Here is a 21,950-nt window from a genome sequence, read left to right as displayed (position 1 = left end):
AGAGCCCGACATGGGGCCCCAGATTCACAAACTGTGAGATCATGACCTGAACCAAAGTTGGACACTCGACTGACTGAGCCATCCAGGAGCCCCTTGATGGTCTTCACTGGAATAAGGATAGAATCTCAACTATGCTAGACATTTTACTTAACACATAGAAATGGGAGAAAATTGTCTTTTTTGACAATAGAAAAGAATTTGGATGTGTTCTTTTCCTAATTGGAGTGTATTAACATTATAAATGAATAATAAAGTTGTCTGACAATATTTTTAGTAAGAATATTAAAGTAAAAGATGTTTACGGACTGGTAGTTAGGTTCATTCTCCTTTCTGGCTGCCATATAGAATATATTAGTTTGGAGAAGAAGGAGAGACACAGTAGATGCTAGAAAAGCTAAGTTGATGTACATTTATAGGGATTATTGACTGCCCTTCCAAGTGCTTAGAGTTTTATTTCATACAAAATGAGGAGTTACATGACTCATATAAATTACAGTTAGATCATACGCTGTAATCCATGATTTAGAAAGACACAGCTTTTACAAAATACAAAGAAAAGGAGAGGGATGTTAAAATTGAAGAAATTATGGAGGAGAATGTTGAAATCGTTGAAGTAAGTGAAATTTGACATGATGCTGAGTTAAAGCAGTGTCCCAGGAATTGAAAAGATGAAACAAATTTACATAATATGTCAGGAGAGTGGTCAATTGGTCTTAAGGACATGTTGGATTTGGAAAAGAAAGATAGAGAAAGCAGGTAAGATACTAAACTATGTAATAAATTCTTTTAATTTGTATGTCCATAGACATTCCCATATAAAAGACAATTGTGATCAGAGCTACAATCTCAAAGTCTCTCTACATTCTGTCACAGGACATTAGAGAAAAAGGAAAAGGCAGAAACTGTGTGTGTGTGGGGGGGGGTCATCTTTTATAGAAGAAATGTATATTTGAATAAAAGGCTAGATAGAGTCTTTGTGCCGAGCCATGGGTAATGCAGTGGACCCAGGGAAGTGCCATCAGCACAGAGAAGACCTACAGCATGCAGTGAGTGGACCCAGATGAAAGCTGATGATTACTTCTCTCCCTGCTTAATGACTTAGCCTCGGATACAAAGCCAGCTAGTGCTGGGGAGGCATCAGCTAATAACTGTGACCAGAGAATAAGTCAGATGAAAACTAAAGAAGGATAAACCTGTGCCTCTCAGCTGCATTCATGATAATGTCAGTTTGATGTGCTAATTCTGGCAAAAGAACTAACATCCCAAATGGGCTGAAGATTGGAGTGACTATTTTCTAACTGTTCTCATGTTGCTAGAGCAATGTAGTGATTTCTAAGGAGTTCTAAAACTTTGAGTTTATGGGGAAATACTTAAATAATAATTCTTAAAATTTTTTATAGTTTATTTATTTTTGAGACAGACAGAACATGAGTGGGGAAGGGGCAGAGAGAGAGAGGGTGACACAGAATCTGAAACAGGCTCCAGACTCTGAGCTGCCAGCACAGAACCTGATGCAGGGCTTGAACCCACAAACCGCGAGATCATGACCTGAGCCCAAGTCAGACGCTTAACTGACTGAGCCATCTAGGCTCCCCACTTAAATAATAATGATGTCCAAAGTAATAAATACTAATAATTTATTAAGTAATGATTTCCCATATGGGAAACGTAGCTTTTCAAGTGAAGGAAAACATTAAGACATTGTTTGGAAAAGTCAATGAATTGTTTAGAAATGGTTGGCTATATTGGGGCACCTGGGTAGCTCAATTGGTTAAGCTTGGCTTCGGTTCAGGTGATGTTCTCTTGGCTTGTGGATTCGAGCCCCACTTTGGGTTCTGCACTGACAGCTCAGAGTCTGGAGCCTGCTTTGGATTCTGTGTCTCCCTCTCTCTCTGCCCTTCTCTCCTCTCTCTCAAATATAAATAAACATTAAAAGATTTTTTAGAAATGGTTGGCTCTACATTTGGAATTATAAACATATCTTAGAGGATTCCCATATAATTTATTACACCATGTGGAAGCAAATAGCTATGCATTTGTAGTTAGGGATCCTCACTACACAGTTTCCAAAAATCAATTGCAGATGAACTTTGGACTTAATGGGGAAAAAGATACCCAGAAGCAATTTTGGGAAAATATGCATGCAATTTTGGTGTAGCAAGCAAGACCTTTTGTCAAAAGACTCAGCAGATTATCAGCATAAAGTTAGTGATGAATAATTTGGCTCCTTATCCTTTTAAGCTTTTAAGCAATACAAATAGACAAAACCAAGATAAAAAGAATTAACAAACTAGGAAAGTAATTAAACATTTATAGTAAATCATTATATTCAAAATGAAAAGCTTCTACAAATTAATTGAAAAGCAAAAATATATCATCCAATAGAAAAAGTGGCAAAACACCTGAATAACTGACAAAAGATGAAATAAAGAGAATGTAGGTTCAACCTACATATAATCTAGGACAAGTAAATTAAAGTAAAATTAGATAGACTGAACATCTTATAAATAATACCACAATTCAGGTGAGATGAGGACACAAAAGAACTCTTCTCCATCACTCTTGGTAATGTAAATTGGTACAATTATATTGGAAGAGAATTTTGGAGAATTGATTTATACTGCAACTATGATCTATCTATCCCACTTCTTGTTAATCAATAAAGAGAAATATTCAATAATGTGCCGAGGTAGCATCTACAGAGATGTTTAGTGGTGCTCTCTTTATCAAAGTAAAAAATTGTAGACTAGGGGTGCCAGGGTGGCTCAGTCGGTTAAGTGGCTGACTTCAGCTCAGGTCATGATCTCAAGGTTCGTGAGTTCGCGCCTTGGCTTGGGCTCTGTGCTGACAGCTCAGAGCTTGGAGCCTACTTTGGATTCTGTGTCTCCCTCTCTCTCTGCCTCTCCCCCACTCGCTCTGTCTTTATCTCTCTCTCTTTCTCTCTCTCAAAAATAAATAAGTGTTAAAAAAAATTGTAGACCATCTAGCTGTCTATCAATATGGAAATGAATGTTGTAAGTAAATCTCAAAAACAGGTTAAAGGAAACGTTGCTAAAAGATACATTCCTATCATTTACATGAAAAGAACTAACATAAAATCATGTGTGTGCATGTGTATTGGTATAATAAATGTCTGGAATATAATCCTTAGAAACATTAATCCCTAAACAGTTGATCATAATTCCCTCTTTTTAAATAATTTTTAAAAATATTTATCTTTGAGAGAGAGAGACAGAGTGTGAGCAGGGCAGGGGCAGAGAGAAAGGGAAACACAAAATCCAAAGCAGGCTCCAGGCCCTGGGCTTTCAGCACAGAGCCCAGTGCGGGGCTCAAACCCATGAACCACAACATCATGACCTGAGCTGAAGTCAGATGCTCAACCAACTGAGCCACCCATGCACCTGCTCATAGTTACCTTTTATAAGCAGAGTAAAATTGGCAGTGAAGGACAGAGGGAAATACATGTTTTTTTTTTCTGGATTATTTGAAATTTTACAAATACTATATACATATGTAAGTAAAAATAAAAATTATAATTTTGATATGTAAAAATCATTTATAGATGAGTAATTTACATATTGTAAGAACTGTAATTATAAATGAACTAGGGTTAGTAATCACAAAAGATTGAGGTATAATTTCCTTGAAGTTGACTGTGTTTTTTCTTTTTTATAAGGTTTGCTTTGTTTATTTTTGAGAGAGCGAATGAGTGAGCAGGGGAGGGCAGAGAGAGAGAGGGAGAAAGAGAATCCCAAGCTGGCTCCATGCTGTCAACGCAGAGCTTAGTGTAGGGTTCCAAATCAAGAACATGAGATCATGACCTGAGCTGAAATCAAGAGTCAGATGCTTAACTGACTGAGCCATTCAGGCACCCCAAATATGGTTTCTAAGAATGGTGGAAATAAAACTGTCTGCTGTTCTATTTGTTTTCAGAAATTTAACATGATAATCTCTTGAGGATAGCACTCAACCACAAATCAGTAACATAAGAGAACACATGTATGTGTGTGTGTTTAGCTTGTTCAGGTTACTTGAACAAAAATAGCATATATTGGTGGCGTATAAACAACCAACACTTTTTTTCTCACAGTTCTGAAGCTGGGAAGTCAAAGATGAGGGCAGTGGCAGTCATGGTGTCTGGTGAGAGCCTTCTTCCTCTCCAGCTGACTATGCGGTGTCCTCAGATGACAGACTGGGTGGGCTCTCTGGTGGGAGTCTGGTATCTACAGGCACCGATTCCATTTGTGAAGGCGCTGCCTTCATGAACTAAGCACTTACCAAAGGCCCCATGTCCCTATACCATCGTTGGAGATTAGGATCTCAGCACAGGAGGGTTGGCAGGACCCAGGCATTCAGACAATAGCTGTCTGCATAAACAACAATAACTTGAAAACCGTTTTCATTATCTTCACTTGACTTAATAATTAAACCCATCTCCATGACTCTTCACCCTCTCTTTCTTCAGAGTCAGATATGCTCACCTGAAAAATGTAGACATTAACTGAAATCTCAGGTATATACCCTCTCACGTGTTTCAGCAGAAGAAAATAATTTTAAAAATAGACTAAAATAATTTATTAGTAAACCTTGTTTGCTGAAATCACCATTTTACTTAAAACATAATAGATATTTTAGGTATGCACGCCTAAACAGACACTCTGGACTGTCACAATATGTCTTGATATTTTTTTTTTAAAGTGTGTTTTTCCTTTGCTATTTTATTTTTGTTTTGAAAATGGAACCAGATTTTATAGTATACGAAAAGCATCTTTTCAGTGCATCTCTTAAAAATGAACACATCTGATTTTATCTTATTATAAGAAGGTTCCGACCACTAAAGCCTGGTAGAGAGTGAAATGACCCGTATAATTGAGGCACCGGTAGATTTAGTGTGATGCCAAACTGAGTCCAGGTTTTGCCAGTGGAATTGGTTAGGTTTACCTTCTCAATCCTCAGGATGTCTTGTGGATTCTAGGTGATTGATTGAAGATTTACAGCGGTAAGCACAACAGAGCTTCTATTATCCATCTCAAGGACACAGTGTATGGCTGTGAGTCACCGTGAAAATGGATCAGTGTGTCTAAGGGCTGAAAAACATTTTGTAGCAGGTAACAGTTTTTCCGGCTATTCTTAGTCCTCTACCACACTTGCCTATAATCTGCCGGAGAGCAGGAAATTAGCATGGCATTGCTCTCTATAGTGCCTGGCAGGGCTCTGCTCTCAAAAAGTATTTGCCGAATTAATTAAAAACACAGCTCAGCATTGTGGAATCACTTATTGGTGATCATGAAGATGGCAGAAAATAATAACTTGGCCACACCCTGGGAAGCTAAATCCCTCTTCCTCAGCTTTACTTTCATTAATAAAGACTTTAATAATAATTTAATAAAGTATTAAAAATGATGAATAGATGAAGGGTTCATAGTAACTCAGGCACTGTGGGGCAAGTAAGTATGATCCATTTAAGTGTTCTTTTGTCTCTTGCTTATTAACCAAAAATTGGTGACTCACCATGATTGAAGGGGATGATTAGTTATTCTAGTATTGATTTATTGATTCACTGATTGATGTATGTATGCAACACAGGCCTTGGCAGAAGAACACATCTTTTATTTATTTAGAAAAAAACAACCTTAATGTTTATTTTTGAGAGAGAGAGAAGAAGAGAGACAGAGTGCAAGCAGGGAAGGGCCAGAGAGAAAGGGAGACACAGAATCCAAAGCAGGCTCCAGCCTCTGAGCTCTCCACACAGAGTGCCAACATGGGGCTTGAACCCACAAACCCTGAGATCATGACCTGAGCTGAAGTCAGATGCTTAACTGACTGAGCCACCTAGGCACCCCTTAATTATTTTCTTGAAGTTTATTTATTTATTTTGAAAGAGACATAGACAGCACAAGTTGGGGAGGGTCAGAGAAAGAGGAGTGAAAGAGAATCCCTAGCAAGTTCCTCACTACCAGTGCAGAGCCTTATGTAGTGCTAGAGCTCATAAACCATGAGATTATGACCTGAGCTGAACCAAGAGTCAGATGCTTAACCAACTGAGACACCCAGCATACTGAGAAGAGCAAATATTTTACACCTGGTTCCTGATCTAGACGTGTCTTTGTTAAATAGTCGTGTTTAAGAACAACTTTTTTGGAAATTGGGACCACTAAGTAAACCAAAATATTTAAGCTTCCAGATAAATTAATTAAGTGGTCTAGTGTTTTAAAACTTTTCTCGCTGGAGCAACGGGGCATTTTGACTACAATTCTCACTTGGACCAACTAGATAGTCCGAAGTAATATAATAAAATGAATCATAAGTAGTTTTCCTCTCTTTGTCTCCCACAGGTAAAACCACAACTGGTCATTTGTTATTGAAACCATTCAGAGATGGATGGGTTTGGTTGTCACTCTGTTCCAGAGCATATTGTACACACAAGCAGACAGTTTCTTTAGGAAACTCAGCCATCATGCTGGTTGTTCTAGGTTAGACCTTACACATTTTTTTTTCTTTTTACATTTTCTTTCCTTATAGGGAAAAGACATTTAAAAAACCCTAAAAATTTCACATACTATTCAAATTAGAGTGTATTATTAAAACTTGTTATTTTCTCAGTTTTGACCACAGTGTACATTTGAACCAACTAGATTCTATCATAAGAATGAATGATACTGGGGTGCCTGGGTGACTGACTTGGTTAAGGGTCCAACTTTGGCTCAGGTCATGATCTCACAGTTGGTGGGTTTGAGCCCTGCTTCGGACTCTGTGTTGACAGATCAGAGCCTTGAACCTGCTTCAGATTCTGTGTCTCCCTCTCTCTCTGCCCCTCCCCTGTTCATGCTCTGTCTCAAAAATAAATAAATGTTAAATTTTTTTTTAAAAAAGAATGAACGAGGGGCCCCTGGGTGGCTTGGTCGGTTAAGCGTCCAACTTTTGCTTAGGTCATGATCTCGTGGTTCGTGGGTTCGAGCCCCGCGTCGGGCTCTGTGCTGACTGCCAGCTCAGAGCCTGGAGCCTGTTTCAGTCTGTGACTCCCTCTCTCTCTGACCCTCCCCTGCTCACTCTGTCTCTCTCTCTCTCTCTCCTAGAAAAAAAAAAAAACATTAAAAAAAATGAACGATACTGAGCTTTGCTTCCTTTTATGCAACCTTGTATAAAACTAATATTTTAGCAAGCACAATGCCATTTGGCAGGTATATAAAGAGTTAAAAACATAGTGTCAAAAGATTTTTAAAAAGAATTCCAAAGCACATAAAAGTCAACTATTAGAAATCAATGTGAAAGAAGTCAAGGACTAAGAAAAATTACATTCATTCTGATATTTTAGTGAAACAGCAAAACAAAAGTGACATTTATTTGAAGGTTGCACATCACGATGTAAGAGGATTCTTTCTTTTTGATAGAATCATTGTCTAGGACCTAAGTTAAGGACAGAGTATCACATTCTAGAGAGAAGCGAGCACATTTGGAGTCCTCACTGGTTCTGATATACCCAGCCTCATGCTTTGCTTCCTATCCATGTAACAGAAGACAAAGAAATAGGGAACAAGAGCTGAGGCTTATCAGTTCTGAGAGTCAGGAGCTTCAGATTTAGAGGTAGAAATGCACTGACTTTGTGCTTTTTCAGATTTTCCAAGTCAGAATGGAGCCCCCCCCCCATTCCGAGAGCATTGCACATACATTTTAGACATGACCCTGGCTTCTCAGTCTGTATTTATATATTTGCCCCTCTGTGGGATTGCGTGCAGGAATCCATGCCTCTTGGAGGACAGAGGAGAGAGAGATGGCAGTTTGGAGAAGGGACATCAGTGGTGCAGACTGAATTGCCACCTGCGTCACGCTGTGACATACGAGTTTCCTCTGGTTCACGTGGTCACCACAGAAAGTATCCAGGCAGGTCACACTGGAGCAGCAAAAGGTTGTGGGCTGCACCCGCTAGTTCAGGAAGCGAAGGGGGTACTGGAAATGTTGAGCAGGACCCAGAAGAAATCCCAGCATGCCGTCAACAAAGGGATCCACAGGGCGAGCGTCTACAAGGTGTATCCCCAGAAACAAAGCTAAAGTGGGGCGTTGACGAGTTTGCAGGTGTCCTGCGTCAAGGATCTGTAGGATGGTTAGCCCCCAACCACTGTCCTTAAATGAATGGCATATGCACCCAAATAGGCAATCAGGTTTTGGATGCTGGTCTCACAGAAGGCAGCGTCCACCCGGTTTAACCCTTTAAGGAGCTACAGAAGCACTTGTTAAATTAGAGCCTTGCCCATCCCTTCTGCTGCATTCCGATTCAAAACACCAGGAGAGAAAAGGAAGAGGTAAGGAGCAGACTCCTGCACTGTTCCTCCCTTAGACCATGATAAAAGCCTGAGCTGGGATCTGGGAAAGCTTCAATTTGGAGTTTTCTATTAGATTAGAAAGGATTTGATGATAACTGACAGTGACCTGATCCCCACAGAATCTGCTTGATGAATTTTTACAGGATGAGAAAGAGAAGCTGGGGGCAGTAACAGCAGGAAAAATAAAGCCTTCACACCATGGCACTCCCACTGATCTGAGACCATCCATATACTATTCCCGTAACATCTTCCTAAGACTAGGCAGACTTCATGGTTATTCATCCATTCATTCATTAAACATGGTGAAAAACAATGACCCCAAAACAAAAAGCAAAAAAAAAAAAATTTTTATTTCAAAACTCCTGAACTCTCCACTCTAAGGTCAAATTTTAATCCATTTACACCTTCCCACAATGCTTTTCTTTTCTGCTGTCTCCCACAAGGGTCTGCTTCTACATGGAACTCTTACAGATCGTCATGTTTCAGTTATTTCAAAGTTAGAATGTCAGTATTAGTTTAATGCTTAATATGTTGGCTGTCTCCTTAAATGAGACAATAAACTCTTGGATGGTTAGACTCTATCACTTATTTCTTTATCTTCCTATTACCAAAAGCAGTTCCATAATAACGACAGACACTAATGTAATGCTTTATGTATTTAGTACTTTGCCTCTTATTTGGAGAAGATAGGAAAATATAGGAGTCCCAGCTCTTGACATTTCAGTGTTATGCTATCTACGTATAGAGGTGTAAAAGTTTTATTTATTGTGTACTGTATCCTTTTTCTTCTTAAAAACAGTATATACTGGGGCACCTGTGTGACTGTTGGTTGAGTATCCACCTTCAGCTCAGGTCATGATCTCGTGGCTCTGGCTTCAAACCCCATGTCAGGTTTTGTGTGGACAGCTCAGAGCCTGGAGCCTGCTTCAGTTTCTGTGTCTCCCTCTCTCTCGGCCCCTCCCCTGCTCATGCTCTGCCCTTCTCTCATAAATGAGTGAACTTTAAAAATTTTTTTTAAATTAAAAACCATATACCATACAATATGGGTTTTTTCCAAATATTCTTATGTTTTTGGTATTCATATACTGAGTATTATCTCTCTGGCATCTGATGGCTAATACTTACTTTTCAAAAAGTTTTTTGTTATCTGACACTACTGAGTATTTCATAAAAGTATATAGCTCAATAGTAGTTGTTTGTTTATCCAAACTGATTAGTCTTCTCTTTAAAAAACAAAAGCACTTAAGCCAATTATTAATTATTATATTTGTTTTTGTCTTTTAGAATCTAATATTACTGGTTTCATTAAAAATTTTTCATGTTTTTTTCTTTTTTGGGGGGGGAGAGAGAGAGAAAGAGACAGACAGAGAGAGAGAGAGAACAGGAGAGGGACAGAGAGAAAGGGAGACACAGAATCCAAAGCAGGCTCCAGGCCTGTCAGCACAGAACTGTCAGCACAGAACCTGACGTGGGGTTTGAACCCAGGAGCCATGAGATCATGACCAGAGCCTAAGTTGGACACTTAACCGACTGAGCTACCAAGTAACCCCTTACCCCTTTGATTATTAATACTTGCTTATTTCTTTGTTTTCTATCTTTAATTGTGTAAGACCACATTTTCTTTGTTAAAAGTTTGGAAGTTTTATATTTAACTCCGTTAAAAGTTTGAAATATATACATTCAGAAAGAATATATATGGGTTTCACAAAGAGTTCTTATCCATAGACAAGGAAAGAACTTCCTGCAAAGAAATTTTTAAAGAAACAAGAGCAGATAAAAATTGTTCTGTGATTTTGTCCTGTGAATCTTGTTTATTCAGTATATTGGACACACACACACACACACAATACTTACAATTGTTAATACTTACATAGTATACTTTTAAAATTAGTTGCTAGAAATTGCTAGAATTGATTTTAGACCGTTTTGCTCTCAGGCTTGTGCTCTAACCTATAAAAATTTCTGTAATAGTATATATATGCTATAGGTCTAGAATATTCCTATGCAGAAAAATGGCCCTCTGGGACCTCAGAAGGAAGGGGTGCTCAGCAGAGCATCAAATCAGACTGAAATAAACCTGCCAAGGACAGTATGCCTCAAAAATGTCTGTGAATTTTGCTTCATCTCTATGCCTGAATCGTAGTTGTATTTGTACGTGGGGTCCACCCGGTCTTAGAAATAACACAAGAGATTGGACCAGATGGATCTGACGGATATATTTAGAACTTTACATCCTGAGGCCAGGGAATTTACTTTCTTCTCAAGTGCGCATGGCACATTCTCCAAGATAGATCACATACTGGGACATAAAGCAGCCCTCAATAAATATAAAAGAATAGAGGTCATACCATGCACACTGTCAGATCACAATGCTTTGAAACTTGAAATCAATTACAGGAAGAAGTCTGGAAAACCGCCAAAAACATGGAGGTTAAAGAACACCCTTCTAAAGAATGAATGGGCCAATCAGTCATTTAGAGAGGAAATTAAAAAATATATGGAAACAAATGAAAATGAAAACACAACAATTCAAAATCTATGGGATGCGGCCAAGGCAGTCCTAAGAGGAAAGTACATTGCTCTCCAGGCCTATTTCAAGAGATTAGAAAAAGCACAAGTCCAAAATCTAACAGCTCACCTAAAGGAGCTAGAGGCAGAGCAACAAGAACGCCCTAAACCCAGTAGAAGAAGAGAAACAGTAAAAATTAGAGCAGAAATAAACAACATAGAAACCAAAGAAACCATTGAACAGATCAATGAAACCAAGAGTTGGTTTTTTGAAAAAGTAAACAAAATTGACAAACCTCTAGCCAGGCTTATCAAAAAGAAAAGAGAGAGCACCCAAATAGACAAAATTATGAATGAAAATGGACTTATTACAACCAACCCCTCAGAAATACAAGCAATTATCAGGGAATACTATGAAAAATTGTATGCCAACAAATTGGACAACTTAGAAGAAATGGACAAATTCCTAAACACACACTCACTACCAAAATTCACACGGGAAGAAATAGAAAACCTAAACAGACCCATAACGAGTGAAGAAATCGAATCAGTGATCAAAAATCTCCCAACAAATAAGAGCCCTGGACCTGATGGTTTCCCTGGGGAATTCTACCAGACATTTAAAACTGAATTAATCCCAATTCTTCTCAAGCTATTCCAAAAAATAGAAGTCGAAGGAAAACTCCCAGACTCATTTTATGAAGCCAGCATCACTCTGATTCCCAAGCCAGACAGAGATCCAACAAAAAAAGAGAACTATAGGCCAATATCCTTGATGAATACGGATGCAAAAATTCTCAACAAGATCCTTGCAAATCGAATCCAGCAGCATATCAAAAGAATCATCCACCAAGATCAAGTGGGATTCATTCCTGGGTTACAGGGCTGGTTCAACATTCGCAAATCAATCAATGTGATCCATCATATCAATAAAAGAAAAGATAAAAACCATATGATCCTGTCAATAGATGCAGAAAAAGCATTTGACAAAATACAGCATCCCTTCTTAATAAAGACTCTCGAGAAAGTTGGGATAGAAGGAACCTACTTAAACATCATCAAAGCCATCTATGAGAAGCCTTCAGCTAACATCATCCTCAACGGGGAAAAACGGAGAGCTTTCCCCCTGAGATCAGGAACACGACAGGGATGTCCACTCTCACCACTGTTGTTTAACATAGTGCTGGAAGTCCTAGCATCAGCCATCAGACAACAAAAGGAAATCAAAGGCATCAGAATTGGCAAAGAGGAAGTCAAACTTTCTCTCTTCGCAGATGACATGATACTCTACATCGAAAACCCGACAGACTCCACCAGAAGCCTACTAGAACTGATCCACGAATTCAGCCAAGTTGCAGGGTACAAAATCAACGTACAGAAATCGGTTGCATTTTTATACACCAATGATGAAGCAACAGAAAGAGAAATCAAGAAACTGATCCCCTTCACAATTGCACAAAAAACCATAAAATACCTCGGAATAAACCTAACCAAGGATACAAGAGATCTGTATGATGAAAACTATAGAAAACTTATGAAGGAAATTGAAGAAGACACAAAGAAATGGAAAAACATTCCATGCTCATGGATAGGAAGAATAAATATAGTTAAGATGTCATTACTACCTAAAGCACTCTACACATTCAATGCAATTCCAATCAAAATTGCCCCAGCATACTTCTCAAAACTAGAACAAACTATCCAAAAATTTGTATGGAACCACAAAAGACCCCGAATAGCCAAAGTAATACTGAAAAATAAAACCAAAACGGGAGGTATCACCATCCCAGACCTCAGCCTCTACTACAAAGCTGTCATCCTCAAGACAGTATGGTATTGGCACAAAAACAGACCCATAGACCAATGGAACAGAATGGAGAACTCAGAAGTGGACCCAAAAGTATACAGCCAACTGATCTTTGACAAAGCAGGAAAGAATATCCAATGGAAAAAAGACAGCCTTTTTAACAGATGGTGTTGGGAGAACTGGACAGCAACATGCAGAAGAATGAAACTAGATCATTTTCTCACACCATGCACAAAAATCAACTCAAAATGGATAAAGGACCTGAACGTGAGACAGGAAACTATCAACACCCTAGAGGAGAAAGCAGGAAACAACCTCCTTGACCTCCACCGCAGCAACTTCTTACTTTACACATCCCCAAAAGCAAGGGAATCGAGAGCAAAAATAAACTGTTGGGACCTCATCAAGATTAAAAGCTTCTGCACAGCAAAGGAAACAACCCAGAAAATTAATAGGCAACCAACGGAATGGGAAAAGATAGTTGCAAATGACATATCAGATAAAGGGTTAATATCCAGAATCTATAAGGAACTCACCAAACTCCACGCCCGAAAAACAAACAACCCAGTGAAGAAATGGGCAGAAGACATGAACAGACACTTCTCCAAAGAGCACGTCCAGATGGCCAACAGACACATGAAGCGATGCTCAGCATCCCTCCTCATCAGGGAAATACAAATCAAAACCACACTTAGATACCACCTCACGCCAGTCAGAGTGGCTAAAATGAGCAAATCAGAGAACTCTAGATGCTGGCGAGGATGTGGAGAAACGGGCACCCTCCTGCACTGTTGGTGGGAATGTAAACTGGTACAGCCCCTCTGGAAAACAGTGTGGAGGTTCCTCAGGAAACTAACAATAGAACTCCCTTATGACCCAGCAATAGCACTGCTAGGAATTTACCCAAGGGATACAGAAATGCTGAGGCATAGGAGCACATGTACCCCAATGTTCATAGCAGCACTCTCCACAATAGCTAAAACATGGAAAGAGCCTAAGTGTCCATCAACAGACGAATGGATCAAGAAGATGTGGTTTATCTATACCATGGAATACTACATGGCAATGAGAAACAATGAAATCTGGCCATGTGTAGCAACATGGATGGACCTTGAGGGTGTTATGCTGAGCGAAATAAGTCAGGCAGAGAAGGACAAATACCATATGTTTGCACGTATAGGAGGACTAGGAGGAACTTGACGGAGGACCAAGGGGGAGAAGAAGGGCGGAAATGGTGGGGGAAAGGGAGAGAGGCAAACCATGAGAGACTCTTGAATGCTGACAAAAACTGAGGACTGATGGATGTGGGGGGGAGGGTGGGATGGGCATGGAGGAGGGCACTTTGGGGATGAGCACTGAGTGTTATGTAGAAACTAATTTGACAATAAACTATTTGTAAAAAAAAAAATAAATAAATAAATATTCAGATAAACAACATGAAAAAAAATAAATAAATATTCAGATAAACAACATGAAAAAAAAAAAAAGAAATAACACAAGAGAAGCACCTGGGTGACTCAGTCAGTTAGTCATCTGACTTTGGCTCAGGTCATGATCTCACTGCTGGTGGGTTCAATCCCCTCGTCGGGCTCTGTGCTGACAGCCTGGAGCCTGCTTTGGATTCTGTGTCTCCCTCTCTCTCTGCCCATCCCCCACTTGCACTCTATCTCTCTCTCAAAAATGAATAAATATTGAAAACATTTAAAAAGAAATAACACAAGAATTTCTAAAAACATTCTTTAACTCAAGACTTTCCTGAAGATGCTTTTGAGTTATTTATTGCTGTGCTCAGTCCACAGTTTAAAACAGTGATTTTTTTTTTTATTTCTCAGAATTCTTACCGATTCTTCTCCTGATCTTTCTTCATTCATGTAGCAGCGTTTGGCAAAGGAGTGAGTCGATTGGAGGGTAAGATGGCGTCATACATGTGTCTGGTAGGGGTGCCTGCTGTCAGCTAAGGCCTCTTCATTCTCCTTCGCATGGTCTAATTCTCCAGTAGACTAGCTTGGCTTCTTTACCTGGTGCTCTCAGGAAAGCTTTCCAAGAAAGCAAGGGGAGAAGGATGCAAATCCTCTTAACATCTAGCCCTGGAGGTGTCACACCATCACTTCTATTTCATTCTGTCGGACACATGCCAGCCCAGATTCAAAGAATGGGAAAGTAGACTCCTCTGCTAACAGTCAAGGAAAAATCAGAGCATAGCAGATGCAAACTGGATTGGGAAGAACTTGTGGCTGTAGTTCAGAATCACAATAGACCACAAGAATTAGTGGAGAACAGCTAATATGGACATAATCATAATCAACACTTTGAAAGAGGAGTGAAGTACAGGTGTTGATTTCCAGTTGCTTCTCATTAAAGTTCTCATAAAATCACTTGACCCATTGTGACTGAGGAATGTGTCTGCGTGATGACAAAGTTTGTATTTCTCTTCTTGCACTGTTCACTTCTGCTCCTCCCCTTCTATGAAGCAGGTTCAATAGCTAACCCTTATTTAGTCTTTAGTAAGTGCCACTTTACAGTTTAATTTTTACAATAATCCACATAGGTAGTAGGTATTATTCCCCCACGTACACTTTAAACGTGAGTAATCAAATATTCATAAGTAGAAGTAACTTGTGAAGCCATGTAGCTAGAGGGAGTGGTAGAACCGGAATCTGAACCCAGACAATCTGGCCCCAAGTCCATCCTGTTTACCGCGATGGTTATTGTGTCCCTCATCATTCCTGGAGTTTTATTTTTATCCTCCCTGGGAATCAGATATATACTGCTGGTATCAGGGTTTAAATTCTCAGCATTTGTCAATGTACTTGTTGAAAATACATATTAAAAATAGCATCTTAATCAGTGTGAAGTGTGAAGCAGTAATTATTCATTACCTGGAATAATTACTCTGCTTGGGTCAGTTGTTGAGTCAGGGCTGTGGTGCATAGATTTGTTGTATTTTCCAGGCATCATGGCTTTTGATGGGCTGAGAGTGCTCAGGCAGTGAGAGGCGGCATTGCAGCATAGTTAAGAGAGAAGCTTGGAACAAAATGTAAGAATTGGAATTTTGGCTTCTCCCACTTACTAGCTCAGGAACTTTGGGGATGTTACTTAATTACGAGTGATAATAATAGAGTCTACTTGATGGCACGATTATGAAGATTAAAATTAATGAATTAATATTTGTAGAAGTCCTTAGAACTCCATCTGGCATATGTTTGTTAAGCCATTAAAAAAAATGTATTCACTTTAGGCCACTGAGCCAGAGGCACATGTTATGTCTGAGTGTTCAGGAGTTCTGGAGAGAGTCAGATGTTGGTCCATGAGTAGGTTTTATTCGTCTTACTTCTTATTCTACAGGTCTTCCAGTTGAAAGGTGTTTGGCACCGCTCGGCTAGAGATGGGGTCAGGGGTAGTTTTAGCCTCCATTTTATTGCCCAAAGAGCCACTGATTGGCCTTTGGAGCAGAGATGCTTTATCCCTATCTCCACCCAGAATTGTCCCCAGGTGAGTTTCAGGAATAAGGAGAACTTCTCTGACATAGCCCCTTCTAGGCTCTGAGTGACCTGGGTGGCAGTAACCTTTAGCCCCATTAAATCTCGTCAGCTTTTTGACTCTTCAAAATTCTACCCATGGATGGGGCACCTGGGTGGCTCAGTCGGTTAAGCGTCCGACTTCAGCTCAGGTCATGATCTCATGGTCCATGGGTTCAGTCCCCATGTGAGGTGCTGACAGCTCGGAGCCTGGAGCCTGCTTCAGACTCTTTGTTTCCCTCTCTCTCTGCCCCTCCCCTGCTCACACTCTGTCTCTCCCTCTCTCTCTCTCAAAAATAATAAATAAACATTAAAAAAAAATTCCACCCGTGGATGACATACTATAACCTGATTGCCATGGTTGCCAATTGGACTATTTTGTCTGCCCCCACCCCATGTCTTTTCACAGTGGGCCCCAGACTGTAGTAAGTCAGGTGATCAGATATTCAGAATTAGAAAATATGGTTCTCTGGCATTTACTGACTGCTAAAATTTGAAATTACTTAACTGAACTACCTCTCTCTTCAATTATAAAATAGGGATGATGATAAAACAGTACATATTGAGGTTTTTATCTTATCACAGTACCAAGTATATAGTTAGCTCTCATTAAGTGATGGCTCTTATCATCTGTTAGATGTAGTAAATGATTCGGTATTTGCATTAAGTTCCAAGGGACTGGTTTTCACAAGATGTATGGCAGGAATAGCCCTGTATAAACAATCTTGTGGGGTATGGTGGAGAAAGTGTGCAGGGAAAGTGAAAATCATGCCCATTTGAACTTTGGGAAAATATACTTAAATATTTCATATAGAAAGAATTTCAGTAATTTATCTTTAGAAGAGCAACTTAATTTTTAATGTCTTACTTTAAAGCTCATATATTAACTAAGCATAAAATGTATATCACATTGTAAGTTAAATGAGCTACTCTAAAACCTCAATTTTAATTTATAGAGAAAGTTGATACTTTTATTGCCACTGCTTAAGTAATTACAGGTGTGGTTGCTTTCCTTACCTCATACAGGGTCTAAAATAATCTTCCTAAATTTCAGTCTCCTAATCTGTTAAAAAAATTTAAAAAATAAAAATCCTGGTTTACAGAATAAGATACTCCATTTAAAAAACAAATAAAATCCTGTGATCTGAGCTGCTGGGCAATAAATGTTATAACACTACATTATCATTATCACGGTGTAAATCCAATACAGAATGATCAATTCTGCAACATTTAAGCCAGCTGTTTAATGTCAGAGGCAGAATTCACAACAATGGCAATTTAATCTCCCTCTTTCCTTTTTTCTTTCTAATTTAAATAGATCAAAACCAAGAGCAAGAGCCTGAGAGAAATGTATTTATATTTACTAGAATCTAATGCGACTAGAATTTTATGCTTACAAAATGTATTTTTAAAAAATTCTTTTTTGAAATGATAGTCAGTTCCAGCATCTAAGATAAAAGTTCATTTAACAACTTTGAATTTGGCTCCAAAATGAGGATACATACCTACTAGAATTCCAAATTGATTGTTGGGAAAAAATTTCAAGCATTTGAGGGTAGTATTAGACAATCCGTCATCTTAGAATTGGCAACAATGATTGTGATCATTAAGACCAAAATATTCATGATTTTAGGTAGATATAGTGTCCTCTTAGCTAATATTACCTTCAGAATACACAATTAGCATTGGATTTGCATATTTATTACAAACAGGAGAAGTACAGAAAATGGAATATAAATGAAGAATCTCACCATATTTAAGCTAGTTTGAAACACTGTACTTGGCTTTTTTTTTTTTAAATGAAACAAAACAATACTTATTGAGAATCTACTTTGTGGAACTTCTTGAGAAGAGTTCTTGAGATCCTCCAATTTTTTATTTAGTTTTGTTGGGTAGAATACCATTAATATTATTTTATAAGGTGTTAGTAGAAAGAAGGATCAAGGGTAAAAATGTTTGGAGAATCTTAGATTAAAGAAGGCAAAAGACGGGGCGCCTGGGTGGCTTAGTCGGTTGGGCGTCCGACTTTCGCTTAGGCCATAATCTCGCGGTTCGAGCCCCGCATCGGGCTCTGTGCTGACTGCCAGCTCAGAGCCTGGAGCCTGTTTCAGTCTGTGACTCCCTCTCTCTCTGACCCTCCCCTGCTCACGCTGTCTCTCTCTCTCTCTCCCCTAGAAATAAATAAAAAATATTTAAAAAAAAAAAAAAAGAAGGCAAAAGAACTCCTTTACTACAGAATTTCTAGTTCTGATGGAACTTTCTGAAGGAATTCGGGTGTTAAAAACTTTCTCAGGTATAAATGGACAGAGACACCCATACCCCAGGAATATTTATCAACATATTAAAGAACCCTAGCTGTGAAAAGCTATTCCTCAAAGTCAACTCTACCAGTCTACTCTTAAGAAATGGGTGACTGCAGATTGGTGAATTTGAGTTTTACCCAAAGATAATATTAGATTTGTTTTGGAATAAGAGAGATATTTTTACTTCAAACAGGCTTTTTTCCTAAAATATTATTTTTTTCCACCCCAGTAGTATATTCTTTCTTTGGATGCTACCATCTGGAGATTGATAACTTGATAATGTATGATTAGATTTAGTTGGTTAATGTTGCTTATGATAGGGTACATTTTCCCAAACTGTCAACGGGCTAAAGGAATTCCTTTTTTTTGTTTTGTTTTGTTTTGAGGAAGAGAGAGAGTGTGAAGTGGGGAGTGACAGAGAGTGGGAGAGAGAATCCCAAGTGGGCTATGCACTGTCAGTGCAGAGCCCGACATGGGCCTCGAGCTCACGAACCATAAGATCATGACCAGAGTCAAAGTCGGACACTTAACTGACTGAGCCACTCAGGTGCTCCAGAGCTAAAGAAACTCTTTAAGCAAAAGTTCAATGAGTTTCTCAAGTAAAAATCTTTTACGTTATGAATACTTAAAATATATATAATAACATATAATAATTAGTACGTAAATTTTTTTCCTTCTTCAAATGGACAGGAAATCTTCTGTATTTGTAAGATTTGTAGTTCATGGTTTCAAAAATTCACATCAAGGAATGCAAACTCTCCATGTTGTTTTGCACTTGTTGATAGTACACTCTGATCACACCATGATGTACTAAATCCAGAAGTGTTTCGTTACTAATGCACATTATCAATCATGGTACTAAAATGTTAAGTATAGGCAGTGGAGAAGAGAAATATTTTTATCTTGGTTATAGATCAGTGCTTCAGGATTTCTTTTTTAACAAAAGCCTCTGGGTTCTCTCTCACGTGAACAAAGAGAAACTCCAAAAAATGAAATAAACAGTAAGAACTACTTTCTTTGCAATTCTGCTTTGTACATTTGTTTCAATATAATAACAATTCTCTAAATATGACAGAAACTCTCAATCTAGACATATAGACTCATAACCTACATATTTTATCTCATGTATTATAGTTTAGTGTTTTTATTCAAATCAACTTGGAAATATGCCAATTCTGAAGTTATTCTGATACTAGGTTTTTTTGTTTGTTTGTTTTTGTTTTGTCTTGTTTTTATTATTTATTTTGTTTTGTTTTGTTTTGTTTTAGGTAAACCATTAGGTAAACCATTCAAGGCTACCTGGTGGTAACTGGTAAAGATGACCAAGGCCTCTAAAGTCCATGCCCCTTTTTTTAATGTTTATTTATTTATTTTGGAGAAAGAAAGTTTATGGGGGAAGGGCAGAGAGAGAGGGAGAGCGAGAGAATCCTAAGCAGGCTCCATGCTGTCAGTGTGGAGCCTGATGCGGGGCTTGAACTCATGAACCGTGAGATCATGACTGGAGCCTAAATCAGGAGTTGGGTGCTTAACCGACTGAACCACTCAGATGCCCTAGTCTCAGCTCTTTTAATTGGCTGGACCTTGCCAAAGAAAATGCCCTCCTGTCTAGTCAAGTCCACTGAAGACTTCATAAGTTACAAAATATGAGGTCTTTCTCAGTAGGAGCAGATCGAGGTTTTAAGAAATCTGAACCATGTACAATTTGGAGAAGCACTCTCTAATACACTTTTAATTTCAGTCATTCAAATGTGCTAGGCCTTTCTCCTTAGAGGATAGCTTGTAGTTTTGAGGTAAATATGCCTTTGTATATTCTAGTGTGATGTCGAGAATTTGGTCCTGAAAAAGCATCACGGTAGAGGCAGGCTTGGAGAGCTTTGCCAGCTCTGAGATTAATCTCTCTGGATTTCAATTTCCTCATTACAACCCAACCAAGTGTGTGTTAGATGTACTGAATCGGTAAGGTTCCTTCCAACCAACAGTTTCTCTTTTTTAATTGGAAATGTCATCATTTCTGGAATGAAGAGAACTTCGTGTTAATGTGGAAGAAACAGAACTTGTGAGTTTATCTGGGTGTTCTAATTTACATGTTTTTTTCCTGATACCCAGCTCTGTTTATTTTTTCACATAGCAATATAGACAGTTGTTGACTATTCTCAGGAGTCTCAATTTGGTAAGATCTGTTTTTGTTTTGTAGTAATATTTTCTTTTTTTTTAATGTTTATTTATGAGAGAGAGAGAAGGAGGGGGGGTGGGCAGAGAGAGAAGGAGACACAGAATCTGAAGCAGGCTCCAGGCTCTGAGCTGTCTGCACAGAGCCCCATGCAGGGCTCATACTCATGAACCGTGAGATCATGACCTGAGCTGATCTCAGCCAAATGAATCACCCAGACGCCCTGAGATTTTTTTTATAGTGCAGCACTGTAAATGTATTTTCTCTTCCTTATGATGTTTTATTTTTTTCTTTTATTTTTATTATTTTTTTAATATTTATTTTTGAGAGAAAGCGAGAGAGAGAGAGAGAGAGGGAGGGAGAGTGAAAGGGAGTGGGGGAGAGAGAAAGGGAGACACAGAATCTGAAGCAGGCTCTAGGCTCTGAGCTGTCAGCACAGAGCCTGACTCGGGGCTTGAACTCAAGAGCCGTCTGTCTGATCATGACCTGAGTCTAAGTCGGATGTTCAACTGACTGAGCCACCCAGGCACCCCTGTAAGTACTTTCTAAGTGAAGGTTCTGAGTGCTAACCCCAGATCGTGACTAGGAAGTGGGGATGATAGAGTGGAGAAGGAAAAAAAAAAAAAGAAGTTGAAACCATTGACACTATTTGCTTTCTCTTATGTAATTTCTGGATATAAAGGGCTGACCCATTCACAGCTCCTTACGAACCTGGTGTCTTGGGAAGTCTAAGCGATAGGTCAGTTGTCTAGGTTGGTGGGTTTTGCCAGCCTTTGGGTGCCAGATTGGTGAATGTAGACACTGTACGAATACCACTGATAAGAAAGTGGTTTCAAAATTATTTTTGCACAATCACTATAAAGCTTGAGCCTCTTTTTTCTTTCGTCCTGTTTACATATGTGAACATACAGAGAAAAATTCTTCAAGATATGCTAAAGTCTTTGCCTTTGTTTAGTGCCAATTTGTCATGGTTTTAAATGACTTTTTAAAAACTATATGACAGCCTTTATTAAAAGCGTTCCTGGAAAAAAATCTTAGGCCAATCCTTATAGATTGGGAATTTAATGGAGGTGGAAAGTATGTTTTATTTCTCATTATGCTCTCAAAACCTATACAAGTAGCTGATATCAAGTAGGCGTGTTAATTAAATGTTGACTGAGAAAATAAATCATTTCAAATCATTTCAGATTACAGAGCACTACCACCATTCAAAATGCATGTTGGTAGCAAAAGCCTGTACATTCTTTTATGATTAAAATAACATGAAACTAAAATATATGTAATATCCTTAAACACATAGGCAAAGAAAAGGAAATTTTATTT

General features: G+C 38.7%; 1 protein-coding gene across 4 annotated transcripts in view; it reads left to right on the top strand.

The window, feature by feature from the left end:
* Positions 1-21,950, top strand: part of PRR16 (proline rich 16) — a 387,870-nt gene that overhangs the window by 21,464 nt on the left and 344,456 nt on the right. For 3 of the 4 annotated variants that reach the window (XM_039244961.1, XM_039244958.1, XM_039244957.1), the window contains exon 2: positions 14,469-14,544. The exons of the other annotated variant lie outside the window; for it this stretch is intronic. The gene's annotated coding sequence lies outside the window, so the exon portion shown is untranslated. The remainder of the gene's footprint in view (positions 1-14,468; positions 14,545-21,950) is intronic. 4 annotated transcript variants of the gene reach the window in all.

The sequence above is a fragment of the Hyaena hyaena genome, unplaced genomic scaffold, assembly GCF_003009895.1.
Source record: "Hyaena hyaena isolate Hyena2069 unplaced genomic scaffold, ASM300989v1 scaffold_250, whole genome shotgun sequence".
NCBI classification, from domain to species: Eukaryota; Metazoa; Chordata; class Mammalia; order Carnivora; family Hyaenidae; genus Hyaena; species Hyaena hyaena.
The sequence above is the reverse complement of the archived record's forward strand: the minus strand, read 5'-3'. Positions and strand labels throughout refer to the sequence as shown.